This window comes from Arvicanthis niloticus, chromosome 25, assembly GCF_011762505.2.
Source record: "Arvicanthis niloticus isolate mArvNil1 chromosome 25, mArvNil1.pat.X, whole genome shotgun sequence".
Lineage (NCBI taxonomy): Eukaryota > Metazoa > Chordata > Mammalia > Rodentia > Muridae > Arvicanthis > Arvicanthis niloticus.
In genome coordinates this window covers 18,774,177-18,790,807 of record NC_133433.1, presented here as the reverse complement: position 1 = coordinate 18,790,807, position 16,631 = coordinate 18,774,177, and the positions used below count along the sequence as shown (strand labels likewise).

Below are 16,631 nucleotides of genomic sequence, written 5' to 3'. Positions count from 1 at the left end.
TTGTCTGTGGATTTCTTTTGTTATACTCCTTTGTGTAGAAATATCATCGTTTTAAGACTCACATATTAATGGATATATCGGTTCTTTGTAAGTGTTAGCAATTACGTGCAGCTTTTTATGTGAATGAAGATCTTCAGCTCCTTTTGATAAATACCATATTGCTGGTTCAATGGTAAGCACATGATTAATTTTGTTAAAAAAAAAAAAATGCCCAACAGTCTCCCAGAGTGACTCAGTTCTGCCCTCATAACACGGATGAAGCTTCCTGTTAAATGTGGCTCATCTTTAGGAAAAGCTGCTCTCCCTCTCAGCAGTCATTGGTCGCCCAGAGTTCCTTGTCCGGGAACGCGACCCCATGAGATGTCCCCCTGCCATGTTAGCATGTCTGCTGATATTACCATTGTTCAGATCTTGTTTACATAGTCATTTCTATGACAGACTGTTCTGGCTCTTTCATTCTTTAAGCCACTCCTGCTGCAATATTCCCTGAGTCATAGATCCAAAAGTTGTGATGTAGATGTGTCCATTGGGCTGGGGTTCCCCATGATCTATAGCTCTCTGCATTGTTTCTACTTGGAGTTGTCTGTATTAATCTCGACTTGTTATGAAAAGAAGTTTCTTTAGTGAGGGATGAGAGACTTATCTGTGGGTACAAGGGTAAGACTTAAAATGTAGTTAGGAGTTATGTTGGCTAACCAAGTGGCAGTAATATATTACTGTCTACAGTTAATGACCTCACTTGCCCTGGAAATTTTGCTATGTCTCTAATGCCAGCCATGATTCCCCACCTTCTTGAGTGGGTCTTCAATCCAACTAGACAGCGGTTGATTTTTACCAATGTGTGAGTGCCACTTACTACATCAGTGTGAACATCTCATGCTGGTCATTGTTGTGGTTCATAATGTCACAGCTGATTGGGACTATTAACTGCTTCCCTCCCTTGGCAGATTGTATGGTATTTTCTGGTGCATGGAAAAGTAGACCACAAGAAGGAAGAGACTTTAAGATTAAATTCAGCTCGAATCATCAGAGTTCTGTTTCCTAAGGGTATGGTTTCTTCAGAAATAGAAGCTTCCCTTCAGCCTCTGAGAGGCAACCTAGGGCAACATCCATAGTCTAAATAGGTTTGGGAGACACTTGCACTATTCTGATCAACCATTTGGAAGGAGGGTTCTCTTGCCTGGTACTGGAGTTTCTTTTAAAACCACTTTTTCTTGTAGAAAGTGTTGTTGGCATTAGCAGCACACTTTCCATATGTATGTGTGCAAACATCAGTTATATATATATATATGTATATATATATATATATACATATATATATATATATACACATATGTGTGTGTGTGTGTGTGTATAAACTTGTGTGTATTGTATAAGAGTTTAACTAAATTCAAAATAATAAGATCCCTTAAGGTTTTGTCCAACAGCCTTGGTGTTATTTGTCCCTTATTCACTCTCCTTATGTAATGACTCCTTCCATCTCCATTGGGATCCCCATTCCCTGTTTTACTGTTTCCTGCTTCATATTGTCTGCATCCTGCTATTTCCACCCTCCATGGGCCCTTTATAGTTTCCTGTGAGTCTCCCTTCCAAATTTTTTATTTGCAAGTGATTGTTAATTGTAAATAACTTTTGGTTTAAAGAAGGCTTCACCTTTCAGCTTGAGGACCCCATCTGGGTGCAGACGTAAGCATGTGCATCCTGCACATGTCAGCTCAGTTTCTGTGAGCACTGTGTGCATCATCCTCCCTGCTGTGTTTAGAGCCCTCCTCGGTGGCTTCCATGACCCTCTTCTACATGGCTTCCTGAGCCTTGAGAAGGGGAATTTGATGGAGACGCCCCCTTTAGGATTCAGGGCTGAGTCTTTCAAAGTCTCTCATTCTCTACATATTGTCTGGCTGTGGGTCTCTGTATTTGTTCCTATCTGCTGTAGGAGGAAGCTTCTCTGATGATGGCTGAGCAAGACACTGACCTCTGGGAATAGCAGAATGTCATTAGGAGTCATTTCTTGCTGTGTTTCTTTAGTAGAACAGTACTATTTGGCTTTACCCAGGTCCCTATCCTATCTAGTTCTAGTCTTAAGAATAGACTACATACCCAACACAAGACGGGCCACAGAAAGTGAACGCAACAGCACCTTTGGAGGATTCTTGTCTTATAATGACATATAAAGGCTTTTTCTTATAAATTTCATAAGTATGTGTTTGTTTGTACGTTTATCTTCTCTCTTTTACCCTCCGGGTCCTTTGCGTATGTGTTCTGGCTTCTGGCTTTGTGTTTCTTTGCTATTCTTGAGGTAAATGAGTCTCTGCTTCTATATGCTTCCTGTACTTTTCCGTGGGCTCATTTCCTTCTATTTGTTTTATCCCATTTGATGTGTTTGTTTTTGCTTTCTCTGATTATATTATTATCCCTTAGAAGACTGTTCTCCAATGAGAAACAGAAGGAGGATGGACTCAGATGAGGTGAGGCATGTGAGGAACTGGGAGACATAGAGGGAGGAAAAACAATAATCAGGTTATATGATATAAAAAGTCTATCTTTAATAAAGAAAGAACAAAAGAGGAAAAAGTACTACTGTGCTAAGAAAGGTAAAGGTAGGTTTTCTGCCTAGGACAGAGTCTGCTTTAAAGTTCCAGTCTGCTAGAGAGTTCATTTTTGTTCTATGCTATATAATATGTAATAATAGTTTTGAGGTAAACTCTGATAACTTTGAGAAAAGTAGCAATAACAAAAGTAAAGCAAAATAAAATAACCTGAGATTATAATAGTGACCAGTACATGAAAAACTTGGAAGGTAACTTTTCCCTTGGTTGATTGATATAATATTTTTAATTAAATAAGAATTATTTATTTTCATGAAATCTTTTTGTTTGTTTGTTTGTTTTTGTGATCTGAGCTACGAAAGGATGTGTAAAGACTATGGTTGGGAATAACCCACAGGCTTTTTACTACCTTCATTTTTATATGCTTTATTTGAAAGGAATGTCCTGGTTTATAATTTTCATGGTTTTTCATGTTTAGAAAGAGGCAGATGGTATGAAAACTGGACTCCCTTATTTAAAGAGAATGTTGATATTTATAACCAAGCTTATCTCCAGAAAGATTTTTTTTGCAGCTGTTCCAGGTTGGAAAAAATATTATATTAAAGTTCTGGCTTGCTGTTCTTTCCACATTTAGGGGGGACATTTTCAGAATGTGAAAAAGTACTGTTTAATTTTAAACATGAATGCGATGTAAACTGTGAGATTTCTGTATAAATGCAAATTCTGTTTGTGTGCTGGGATATTACTCTTTTTGTTTCTCTGGTCTACTTCCTCGATACATCACACTTGAGAAATAATTTCTTCATCATTTTGCCTATATATATATATATCATCAAAGCATTCTTGGAAATGCTGTAGACATTTTCAGAGTTAGATTATATCATTAACAAACCATCTTTTTCACTGGGAAATTAACTTTGCTTCTCTTTATAGTTACTTATAAAGAGTATACTCTCTTTATCCTTGCTGTTTTCTACTGTTTTTAAAATATAAATGCTACTATTTATCTTTGGACAAACCTTAGATACCACTGATTATAGTTTGGTCGAGAATTAACTGCATTTTACACTTTAAACAATACACGGAACCATCTCAATGGGCACATGTCATTAAAGACTGAATTTCCATGCCTACATATGCATATTATCTGTGAACATAGGTATGTCTCTATATATACCAATACACACATACTATTACATGAAGAATGGCTTTGTAATTAATATGATGTGAATGCAATCGTTGATTATTGATGGATGTAGCAGCATGCTTCTCAAATATAAGTACACGCCACTATTTAGATGAGCATTTTTTCAGGATATGAAAGATTATACAAATTGTGATAATGACTAAAATTCATTTTTCCTTTTTAAATTTTGTAACATGAGATTGTACTTAAAAGTTTTCATTCCTTCTCTGGCACCAGTCAGTTTCACTGTTCATTTGGAAATCATGCAAGTCAGGATTTTACTTTAATCTACAAAACTGACAATATCTAGGAGCCATGCTTTCATTATCTCCAGAGACATTTTCTACTGTTTGATGGATAAACCCTGCAAACATCAGTTCTCAGCTCAGGAAGTGAAGGGTCACTCCTTATCTCTGTAGTCAGAACCTTGAGTATCTTAGTTTATCACTTCAGGCAGTTCTGTATCTTAGATTATGCTCTCATTACTCTATATAAGGTTCATGGTTTCAAGTAGAAAAAGGTAAGTGTGTTCTTTGTCTGTTGTGCGCTGCTCTTGCTTTCCTGTGATTCTGTATTGAACAAATGTTATTCTTTACCTGTATAAGTTTTTATTTTGTTAGATTAGAAAAAGTTAAATGGAATTTTCAAAATTGCAAAAGCAGGTATTGCCTAAAGCATCTAATACTCCATTATTGTTTACTGATCATATAGTGAAACTCATAATTCTGTAAAAGGTATGTGTCTTTGTAAATAAAATGTTCTGAATCTTTGATTTCTGGTTTTGCTATTTTTGCTGGATGTGTTTGACTAATATTTGTATGAGCGAGTTTACAAGGACCATGTAGCATGCAGTTGTTTATATTTATTATATAGTTGTTTATATCCTGATTATAATTTTCTCTCCTTCTACTCTTCCCAGTTCTTCCTTACTTCCCCTCCCTCCAGATGCACTCCCTTTATGTCTGATTAGAAAAGACTTGCAAAAGATAACCGAATATAACAAAATAAAATATAATAAGATGAAGCAAAAGCTACCATACTAAAGTTGTGCATGACAACCTAACAGGAAAAACAGAATCCCAAGAGCAGGCACAAGAGTCAGAGATTGAGTCACTTATCCTCACAGCCCCATAAAATACTAGCCTAGTGCTGTAATATATCTCCAGAAACCTGACATAGACACATCTAGGCTCTGCACTTGCTGGTTTAGTCTCTGAGTTCCTATGAGCCTTGATTAGTTGATTTAGAGGGCTTTGCCCTCTAGTTTACTCTTTCCTCTCTATGTCTTACAGTCTTTTTTCTGTGGGATTTCCTGAGCTCTGAAGGAAAGGATTTGATGAAGAACTTCAAAATAGACTCTCTAGAAATGTCTGGCTGTAGAGTTTCTGTGTCTGTTTCCATTTGATGCCAGAAGCAACCTTTCTGATGATGACTGGATAAGGCACTAATTTTAAGAGTATAACAGAATATCATTAGGAGTCATTTTACTGACATTTTTTAAATGCTTAGATCAGTCATGTTTGGTTTTCCCTTAGGTGTCTGATTTATAGTCCCTGGTTCTTGGTTTCCCAAGCAGTGTCAGGTTTAGGTTTCTTCTTGTGGAGTGGGTCTTAAGTCAAATATGACATTGATGGGTTACTACCATAAATTCTGTGACACCACATATTTTGGAGGCAGGACAGATTTTAGGTCAAAGGCTTTGAGGCTGGCTTGTTGTCCATGTTTCTTTTTTGGTACCTGCAGAGTCCTTCCCATAACAAAGACACTAGAATGTAGGGCTTAGGGCTCTCTGTTGGCACCAGCTCAACTTCTTTCTGTTCGATGCGTTATGTAGGTGTTGTCCTGGGGAATGGGGTCACTGCTATTAATTTTTGGAGAGAAACCATTTATCTTAGTCGTTTGGGGATTTAATTGCGACCTTTTTGGCCAACAACTCAATTGAATGAAACCCAGTTCCACCACTGGAATCCTCAGCAGACCACAAGAGATAGCCTGTTGAAACTCCATATCCTCAATTACCAGGAATCCTTATTAAAATCACCTTCATATATTTCAGGAAGTTTCCACTGTACTAAGTTTCCATACCATCCCCAAAATATCCCCCAGTTCCAGCCATCTTTCTCCACATTCTACCTCACAACCTGACCTCCCCACCTCTTCCAGTCCTCACTCACCTCAATCCACCTGTAAAATCTACTCTTCAGAGAGAGCTCTATATTTCTCCTATACCCTCTTCTTTACCTAAATTCTCTCATATATCATTATATATCTTACTTATAAGCTTATTAAGCTTATAAGCTTACTTATCACTTATGTAATGACTAATGTCCACTTATAAGTGAATATATACCATATTTGTTTTTCTGGGTACCCACTCAGGATGAATTTTTCCAGTTCCATTCATTTGCCTGTAGATTTTAGGATGTCATTTTTTTTTTAATCAGCTGAATAATACTGCACTGTAGAAAGCACATTCTTTTATTAAATGACAAAGCTAGGTAGACACTGTGTCTTATGATATCACTATAGAAGTAACAACATATAAAAGACTGAAATAAAAACTACTTGTGAGCTATATTAATAGGATTTGTTTCATGGGGAGGGAGCTTTATTCCATGAGACCAGTTAGTTTGTATTTCCTGATGACTAATATTATAATGTAATTTTGTCTTTATTATTAAATTTATTTTATATGGATCACTTTTGTTTTCAAATATGTAAATTTTCTTTATAATTATATTATTGAATTCAGAAAACATTTTTAAATTCCTGTGCTTGCAGCCTCTCATTTCTGAACATTAGCTATTGTTATTCTGTTAGTTTACTGAGGCAAATAGCAAACTACTGATAATCTCTTTTGCAAATATCCCATAGAGCCCAGCGCAGATGTCAGATATTTGCCTTTTTGGTAGATTGGATCATCACTGGCCTGGCTAGCAATGGAGAATTTCTCATATTTGCTTGGAATTTTAAATTTCTATAACTGACTCTTAGACGAAGATTTAATATGTTGATGGGACTTGATCAGTCCCACCAGGATAATATCCGTCTTTTACAATGCTCTGATGTGGGAACTTCATTGTAGCTTGATATCCCCTGTGCTATTTGCACATAGCATAACCACAGCATCTCCTAGCTACAGGATTTACCCATGTACAAAGTGAGGAGAGGAGCAATTCAACGACACATAAAACAGGCAACTCATGACAGTGAGGTTTTAAGAAAAGAATTGTTTAATGTAAATTTTTAATTTTTTAAGTATTTTCCACATGCATATTGTATTTACATTACTTTTATTTCTTTCCCCATCACCGCAACTTCTTTCCTGTATCCCAACTACCACCAAAATCGATGACTTAATTATTAGTTATATGTTCTATATCATAATCTATGCATATTATATATCAAACATTCTATACTGCATATAATGCACATTATAAATGATATGTGACAATATTAAATTATTAATATCAAATATATACAATATGGCATTAATCAAGTCTATTGAGTGTTGTCCATATGTAAATGTGTTTAGGGTTAACCATTTGTGATTGCATAATCTATCAGGGGACTCATCCCTGGATTCTCAGTGGCCATTCATTGCATATAGCTAGCTATTCACCTGTGGGTGGGACTGTATAAGATTTTCCCAATCTGTGTTGGCATGTCAGCTGGTGTCATTGTGCCGTTCTTGTTTAAACAGCATTTTGTTGAGATTTGAAAGGCTGTAACTTTCTTGTCATATCTAAATGATACAATCTTATGTCTGGCTTTTACAATCTTTCTGCCCCCTATTGTATGATGATATTCTCTGAGCTTTAGAGGTAGGGGTGGGGTTGCAGATGTATCAGTTGGAATTGGGCATCTTATTGTCAGTTGTTCTCTGCACTTTGACCAGTTGTAGATTCCTTTAATAGTCTGTATTTGCTGCCAAAACAAACAAACAACAAACAAACAAACACCTTTTTTGGTAAGATGTGAAAGCTATACCTGTGTGTGGATATAAGGATACATTTAGAATGCAGTTAGAAATCATGTTGTTTAGGAAAGTGGCAGTAATATGTTTACCTCTAGAATCCAAGATGGAATTGTAAATGTGGCTTTTATTTCCTCAAATGAAGGGATGAGATGAGAGCCTTACCCAAACTGTGACAATAAACAGCTTGGGCTAATCCCAGAATATTTCTTTTTCATTTCTAACTACCAGGAGCCTAGACCTGAAAGATTGTAGCCTCCACACAATCTTATCTTCAAGGATGACTAATTCAATCTGGCTTCTTTCAGCTGCTGACTGAATTGCTCTGTTGGTTTCCTACTGACTTTGGCAGTATGGTCTAATCTTCTAGCTTCTTCTCATTCTCTGGCTCATTCTGTTTTTACCTGTGTCTAGCTTGTTCTCTCTAAAACCTGTATCTGTAGAACTGTCCCAATAATTGCTATACGTATACCACATACCACTTTTCTCTCTCTAGCGTCTCTTAAATAGCCTCTCTTTTCTGTACTATCCTCCAGCAAGTTTGGCATATCCGTTCTCTAACTCGTTCTTTAAGTCAGATCTTTCTTGGGTTCATCCTTGCCTGCCCCCCTCACACCCCAACTAATCACTTTCAAACATGTCTGCTTACTTTTATATTCTAACCTTACCTTCAGTGCTAGGGATTAAAGGTGTATCCAGTCAGATTATTCTGTAATCCAGGGTATGTCTGAATTATGTCTAGATTTTATAAACATTTTTAGACTTCGGATGTGATTCTTTGCCAGAACAGTCATGTTACTGGATTAAAATTCCTCTACACCAGCCATGGATAGTTGGCTGAGTCTACAGTAGCAGACATAAACTTCCTCCTATTGAAATATCTTTAAATTCAGGTATATGGCTATTGGTTACCCTTAAGATAAACAAGGCACTATTACACAAATAGGAATGTCTTGCTGGGCTGGTCACTGCTGTGGTCCATAGACTTTATAGCTAGGTAAGTCTATTGATTATTTTCTGCCCTTGGTATCTTGCATAGCATCTTTGGGTATTGTTAGACATAGTTCCCAGGAATGAGGCTTCCAGGTAAGTTCCAGTACTATTCTTCCAAATTCTGTGTCTAAAGTGTAGAATCTTTAGCAGTACTTTAAATCTGGGGGATAACCAAGAACAACAGCAATTATCTACATTGTTTTGAGAGAGTCTAGGAAAACCCTGACCATACCAAGAACTTTTAATTCAACAAGTATTCCATTCATTTTGAAGTTTATGTCAGCTTTTCTCACAATATTATGTGTTCTGCTTTGTTTGTCTTTGTTTTGGAATGCTAGGGATGGAACCCAGACCCTAGTACTAAGCCTAAGCCTTTATATCATTTTATATGTACACATAGAAAACAAAATAGGCAAGGCTGACTGGTTTTACAGGTAGGGTCTATTGTGCATTCAAGTGGAGATAGTTACTATAAAATCCATTAGATATGAAATAAGTGGTTTTGAAGCACACAGACAAGAGACAACACTTCCAAACTCATTTCTTGGGGCTAACACAGTTTTGAAATAAAACCAAGATGAGTACAGTATAAGAATGAATATAGTCTATTTTCCAATGTTTACAAAGAATTCTCTTTTTGTGTCTGTTTTAATCATCTCTTTGAAATTTTGTTTCCTAACATTTTAACTGCTTTTTAGCTTAGTGTTTTATTACTTGTAACTTGAGAGATCATACTTTTGGCATGGTTTTTTATAGTTCATTTTTTAAATCTTTGGTTCGCCTAAACTTTTTTTTTTTAAATTTAGCCTCATTGCTTTTAAAACGACTAGTCCCTAACTAGTGTGTGTGTGTGTGTGTGTGTGTGTGTGTGTGTGTATGTGTTGTATTATAGTGTATAAGGCATATTTTCACAAAATGAACAGTCATATAAAATCTTGGTTGTTTTAGCCATAATTTTTTTTTTTTGACATTTTGCAGGTTAGCATCTATTGTTCCCCAAACAGCTAAAATTTGAAGTCATTTTCATTGGGAATATATATATATATATATATATATATATATATATATATATTCATTTCTGAGAACTATCTTATTTCTCTTTTTAAAACTGAATACTTCAAAAATGGCCAGTGTCACTATGAATCAACTCTGACCTCTCCTTAAGTGAAAGGGTTCTATACCTTTGATGAAATAGAATGGTTAGTATAAGAGATAGATTCTAGAATCTGATGACAATGCAGACTTTCCAGTGTCGTTTCTCATATGTTTTATCTGATAAGTCCATTTTCTCTATGATATACTTCCACAATAATTTAATTATGAGTTTTAGTATTCTTTTTTTAAATTTTCTAGTGTAGTTATATTATTGATATCACAGTGCTTCTCCTTGTTAATTTTTTCCATATTATTTTCCCAGTTTTATGAACTCAGTATTCATTATTGCATTTTCCAGTATAATTTGGTAGCTTTTAAGTGTAATTTGCCTCATGGTTTGTAAATATAAAATTTAATATTGCAATCTGTTTGAAAACTACCGCTTTGAGAAATTCTTACATTAGTGAATTGGTAATGATGATATCACATGGGACATTCATATAATGAATACTTTTAATGTAAATTCTGTTCAACTGAATGCATAGTAGTTTTATACTTTTGACATCTACTTACTAATAAAGCTGTTCTTAAATAAGTAATGCAGAATTACAAAGTTATGAAAAACTAAGTAATCACAAAGGACATTCTGTGGTTCACTAGAGCTATTTGATTCCCCCTCAATATTTAGATTATGCTTATTTCATATCTTTCATTTGTTTTAGAAAATTTATATTACAATATTATGTTTTAGCATTATTAGACATTTTATAATATGCAAAATATGTTTTTAGGCATTAAAATAATCATTCTCAGCCTAGTCATGGGTTCATGCATGCTATGTTTAATAATCATACAAACTGAGTTAAAAATATTTTATGAAGAAAATATTTGTCAGGCCATATATTCTTTTATTGAATGGAAAAGACTAATCTAGGGTCCTCTACCTGCTTGTCTGGATGTTCACACATTTTACATTCAGTGTGACACTTGCTGTCTTCTTCAAGAATACTTTTCTGATATTTGGCGGCCGGATAATCTGAAGTAGATGATGCACATTGAAATGACTAGCAATGAATACAGTTACTGCTCTCATTAAAAATAAATCTGAGACACTCAGTGTATAAGCAACATCTATACAGTTGTTTCTAGGCAAAATTATGAAAATCATGTTTTAAAGATTTTAAATTATGATGGAGTATATTTATAATTCACAATAAATATTTTTATTTTAGCAATTTGATATATGTCATTAGTTATATATACATACTATATAATTATTAAAGTCATGGTTGTTATTGAAAATGGATTTTTTGATATTATATAATCTGATTGTAGTTACTCCACCTCTTCTAAGATCCTTATCACCAAACCAAACCCACCTCCTTCCTGGTCTTTATCATTATAAAACAAATAATCATATTTTTTAAAAAGTAAAACAATAAGATAAAATAAAGAGAAAAGCAAAGATGAATAGGAAAAAACCAGCAAACATGAAAACAAACATAAAAACAAAGAACTAAAGAAAAATAAAAGAAATACCTTTAGATGTAGAGATAAACACATTGGCATCCACTGACATCCTTAAAGACACAAAATTGGAAACCATAATACATAAGCAGAATACCCGTCGGATAAGAAATAGAAAAAGCAACAAGAATGGACAAAGCATTATGTGACAAAACAGGATGCTGCTGCTGCTGCTGATGATGATGATCATCATCATCATGATCATCATCATGATCATCATCATCTCACCGTCAACATCACAGCAGCACAATCCTTCCTTCCATTATTGCCTTTAGGTTTGTTTTCTGTTGACCAACTACTGCTTGGCATGGCATCTGACCGTAAGTGTTGTTTATATACCAAATGAGACAATGCTGGAGAAAACTAAAATTAGATTTCATTTGCCAGTGGTAATCACTTGGAAATAGTTTCTGGGCCAGGTATTGGGGTTTGTGTCCACTTCTACTCTTTGCACTGAAAGCCCATCAGGCCCAGACCTGTGCAAGCCCATAGACTCTGTGAGTTTATATGTACATTGGGCCTTCTGTGTTTAGAAGGCCTAATTTCCTTGGCATCCTCCATCTTTTCTGGCTCTTAAAATCTTTCTCCATCCTTTTCTATAGGGTTCCTTGACCCTTGAGGGGAGGGATTTGCTGGAGACATCCCATTTAGGACTAATTATTCCAATCTTTCTCACATTGCCCAATATGAGTGTCTGAGTTTATTCCTAGCTATTGTAGGAGGAAGCTTTTCTGACGACAACTGAGCATCTCACTGATCTATGCGTATAGCAGAATGCCATTAGGAGTCACTTTGTCGCCACGTTCCTTTAGTAGAAGTAGTATTTAGTTTTCTTCTAAGTCTTTTTCTACCTAGTGTTCATTGCCACCTGAGTAATGTTAGGAATTAGTTTAATCTCATGGCGATGGACCTCTAATCAAATAAGATATGGGTTGGTGACTCCTCAAGCTTTGTGCCACTGTTGCTCTCACACATCTTCTAGACAGTTGTTCATGGTTTTAAAGGGGTTTTAGCTCGGCTGCTGTTTATCTTTCTACTTTGGTAGCATGCAGAGTACCTTCCAGTACCGTGGACTCCTTTACAGTGGCACAGCTAGAACACTTAAAAGGGGATCTAGTTGTATTAAGTTGTATTTTGAGGATAGGCCTCATGGATTACAGCCTTCTGGTTCCGGTCAAATGTTTTCCTGACTATGCCGTGTGACCCGGCTCCTCTTGTTACCATTCCAAAGCTTTAGCCATGATACATCCATGAGTCAAACCAAACCCTTTATTTCTTCAGTGTCTGTTTTTGAAGCACTTTATCCAGTGAGCAAGGTAGCTACCATCTGAATTGTCCATTTAAGCCTGGCACCTGATGCCTCCAGTGAACATAAGCATGCATCTTATGTCAACTTAACTAAAAATCTTGATAAAAAAGGAGCTAGACCCCTTAGAATGTGGCAGCTTCTAGGACAACAAATAAGGAAGTGCTTTGAAAAGGATGATAATTTGTCTGTTGGACACAACCTACCTTGAAGGAAGAATCTGACACTGGGCAATAGGATCACCAAGATAATAAAATTGAATTCTTACTTGGTGAATAAAACAGTCTTCTGTAACTGTATACTGATAAACATGTAAATGAAAAAGAGAACATTATGTGTTCATTTCTAACTAATAAATGTAGGTGGAGGAAATTAAAACAGAATCATTTAGCAGCTGTCAAATTTTAATTCAGTACAAGTAGATCCTGGATGAGTAGCTTCAAATTTCATGAGAAGCAAGATGAAATTTATACAGTTTTAAAGCTTATTGTAAATTATTATGAATTTAAAAAGATGAAAATTCTTAGATTCACAGTGGTGATGCTAAGATATTTCTAGATGTCGTGGGATGGTCGTGTTTTTGCTTACCTTGATATAATGGAGCTCCCTTTCAATCTTGAAAGTGGATTGCTTAGAAGGCAAATTGTGTGGTTGACCTTTCTATAGGTTTCTATTAACAGGATTATTTTTATGGAACTAATAGTGAAGCATATGCTTATGACAGTCTTTATATCTTTTATACTAATAAAATGTTCATTTTTTCTGTCTTTCTAAATTGGACCCTTAATATCTGAGCCTTTTACTGCTTTAACTTTGCATAGGGAAGAATTTACAAGATAAAATTATAGATGATTTTAAAAGTTAGACAAGAAGCAGATAGGAAATGTGCTATATATCCGAGCTCTTCTAGAGACTGGTCAGATACATGTTAAGACTGAGAGCATCTTCAAGTAGAGTTTCAAACTCTGCCAGTACTCAAAAACTGGAATTTGTTCATGTTTGCTTGAATGTACAATGTACATAGTATTTATAGGCTGTTGTGAGCTGCCTGGCATGGGCACTGGAAACTGAACTCCAGTTCTAAGCAAGAACAGTAGATACTTTAAAGTGCTGAGCCATCTTTCCAGAATCCATTGAAAACAATCATCATGATTCTCTAATATTATGTTAGACCTAAAATGTAGAGTTCACATAGAATTGTGATAAATGGCTAAGTCTGCTCTTTTGGGCTGTTGCTTTTTTCTTTTGATGTGTAGCACCCGAGAAAAGCAACTCAAGTGAGCCAGCCTGCTTTGGCTATTAGTTGTAGATTGGTTCATTACAGTGGGCAAGTAAAGGAACAGGTTCCTCAAACAACAGCCACATCATACCCACAATCAGGAGTGAACACTTACTTACCTCTACTCTGCTCACTCTGTCTGCACAATTCCATCAAGATCTCTGCAGAAAATCATCTTACCCAGAGAAGGTGGGTGCTCTGTATCAACTGTTGTAATCAAGACAAACTCTCATAAGCATGCCCAAAGATCATCTCTCAGATGACTCTAGCCTTTGTCAAATTACACCTACCACTTACCATCACCTCTTCTTTCTTACTCAGGGATTATGGAAAAAGAGAAAATATCATCTGAGATGGCCAAGTCTATGGCTTATTGCATTTTGTACCAGCTAAATAAAATGAGGATGTCATTATCTACACAATCATTCAAACCAGCTTGAGTTTCATATATATCCTTTAAAAAGAACATAAAAGAATAATGCATCTGGGGAACTCAAGGTTTGGAGTTGCTGATGTAGCTCTTGTTTCAATTACTTTTTATCTTCTTAGAGAAAACAATTTGGACTATGTTATTTAGTCGTCAATGTGGATAGTACCCTGCCTTGCTTAACACTAATATCTACTTTAGTTACTTTTCTATTGATGTGAATAGACATTATGACTAGGGGAACTTCTAGAAGAAAGCATTTAATTTGGGGGCTCACAGTTCTAAAGGATTAGAGTCAATAACCATTAGGGAGGGTAGCATGTCAACAAGCAGGCAGGCATGGCTCTGCAGTAATAATTGAGAGCATGCTTCCTGAGGTACAAGCTTGAGGCAGAGAGCTAAGTGGGAATGGAGTGGCCTTTTGAAACCTCAAAGCCTGTGCCCAGTAACACACCTCCCCCAACCAGGCCACACTTTCTAATCCTCCCCAAACAGTTCCACCAGTCGGAACTATTCAAATAAATGGACTTAGGGAGGCCTCAGTCAAGCCAAGGCAGTATCTTTGACTATTGCAATATGCAGTCTTTTTCTCATTCTGTTTGACTCACTAAGCATTTATAGACAGTGGTCCAAATTATTTACCTCATTGATTTTATAAGATAATTGTATATGTTTGCTTATTTTGCATTTTAAACTGTGTGTCATCTTCCTTTAGCACTACAGTAAAACCAAGATATGCATTTTTATCTTTGATTTTATATTGTTAGAAACTTCAGCACTAAAACATACATTTGAATTATTTTATTCAAATGTGTGTTTTGACTACATGTATGCCTGTGGATACTTAATGCTGAGGCTGGAGAAGGCCAGGAAAGGGGTTGAGACCCAGGAACTAAAGTTACAGGTGACTGTGAGCTTCTGTGTGCTGCTAGGACTTTAATCCTAGTCATTGGAAGAGCAACACTCCTAGCTATTGGGCCACTTCTCTAATTCCCCTTTAGAAATTTGTTTAAAAAAGCAACATGAAATGTAACTTTGTTTAAAAGAGAGAGTAATTTCTTAGATTAAAATTTTTTTCACTTTAAAAATAATTGCCAGAATTTTTTTATTAGGTATATATAATATACCTTTGAAAGCATGTTGTATGTATGTTTGAGGAGGGTGTATGAGCAAAGGTGTCCTTATACACACCTCATTTCAGCAGCACATCTAATGAGGAGAGGAGACCATCAACTGTCTTTTTCTACCATTCTTCACATTATTTTTGAGCAGGTTTTTTTTGTTTTTTGTTTTTTTTTTTTTCTGAATCTTGCAATTTCAGTTAGGATGGCTGGTGGCTAGCAATCTCCTGAGATCTGACTGTTTCTACCTCCCATGCTTTGGGTTACAGGCTTGTGTGGCAATGCCTGGCTTCTAAGGATGTGTTAGAAATTAGAATTTAGCACTGTCTGCTTTTCAAGCATCATTGCTTACCGCATACAGTTTCCAACCCAATTAATGACTTTCATGTAATGACCACATAGACAATTTGTATTTGAATAATGTATCTTTTTTGGAAATATAGCATAAGAAGTTAATTGAAGCTCAGTTTTTCCTTTCCCTAGTAAAACTTTACTGAATTACAGTGGTTACTTTCATGTTTTGGAAAATGGTCACGTATTAGAGATCATCCCTCTCAGATGGCACTTTAGATTTTAGCACCTACTGCTAGTAGGTTTGCACAAAGTTTAAAATTATAAAAATCATCCCATGGGTTCCAGCTAATGTCCCATCAACCTCCCTGAATGAAGAATGGTATCAACGGCACACACAGCTTTCTGTCTATTCTGGGCAGTATAAATTTAATGTGTTGTTTTCAAGTATGTCATGTGTCCAGATGCCACAACAGGCTGTGCATCAAAAGGCACCAAGAGAAACGTAAGCAAAATATTTGTGGCTATCTTTTGGTGGGTGCTGAAGGATTTCTGTTACAATTATGTCTGAAACAACCAATTCTGTTAGGTTTGAGGAAAACCTAGTCTGTTGCTTTCCTATAGCAGTTACACACATTTTATCAGATGGCTTTGTCACACTCCCCACTGTGACCACCTATCCCTGAGTCCTCCCGTGTCACTTATTTCTGTTAGTGGTATTGCCATCTGTCGAACACAATATTTTGGAAAGTATGCCCTACGACACTTTCATTTGAAAACTCTGTCAAGGACTAGGTGATTATTGAGTATACTTGGCCCTTTCACAGCCTTACTAAGTGTTCGTTATGACATAGATGAGGCCTTGGAATCTGTATTTTGATGAA

General features: G+C 35.9%; 1 protein-coding gene across 2 annotated transcripts in view; it reads left to right on the top strand.

Annotated features, from left to right (window-relative positions):
- Triqk (triple QxxK/R motif containing) overlaps positions 1 to 16,631 on the top strand; it is a 61,041-nt gene that overhangs the window by 15,826 nt on the left and 28,584 nt on the right. The gene's annotated exons all lie outside the window — the stretch shown is intronic.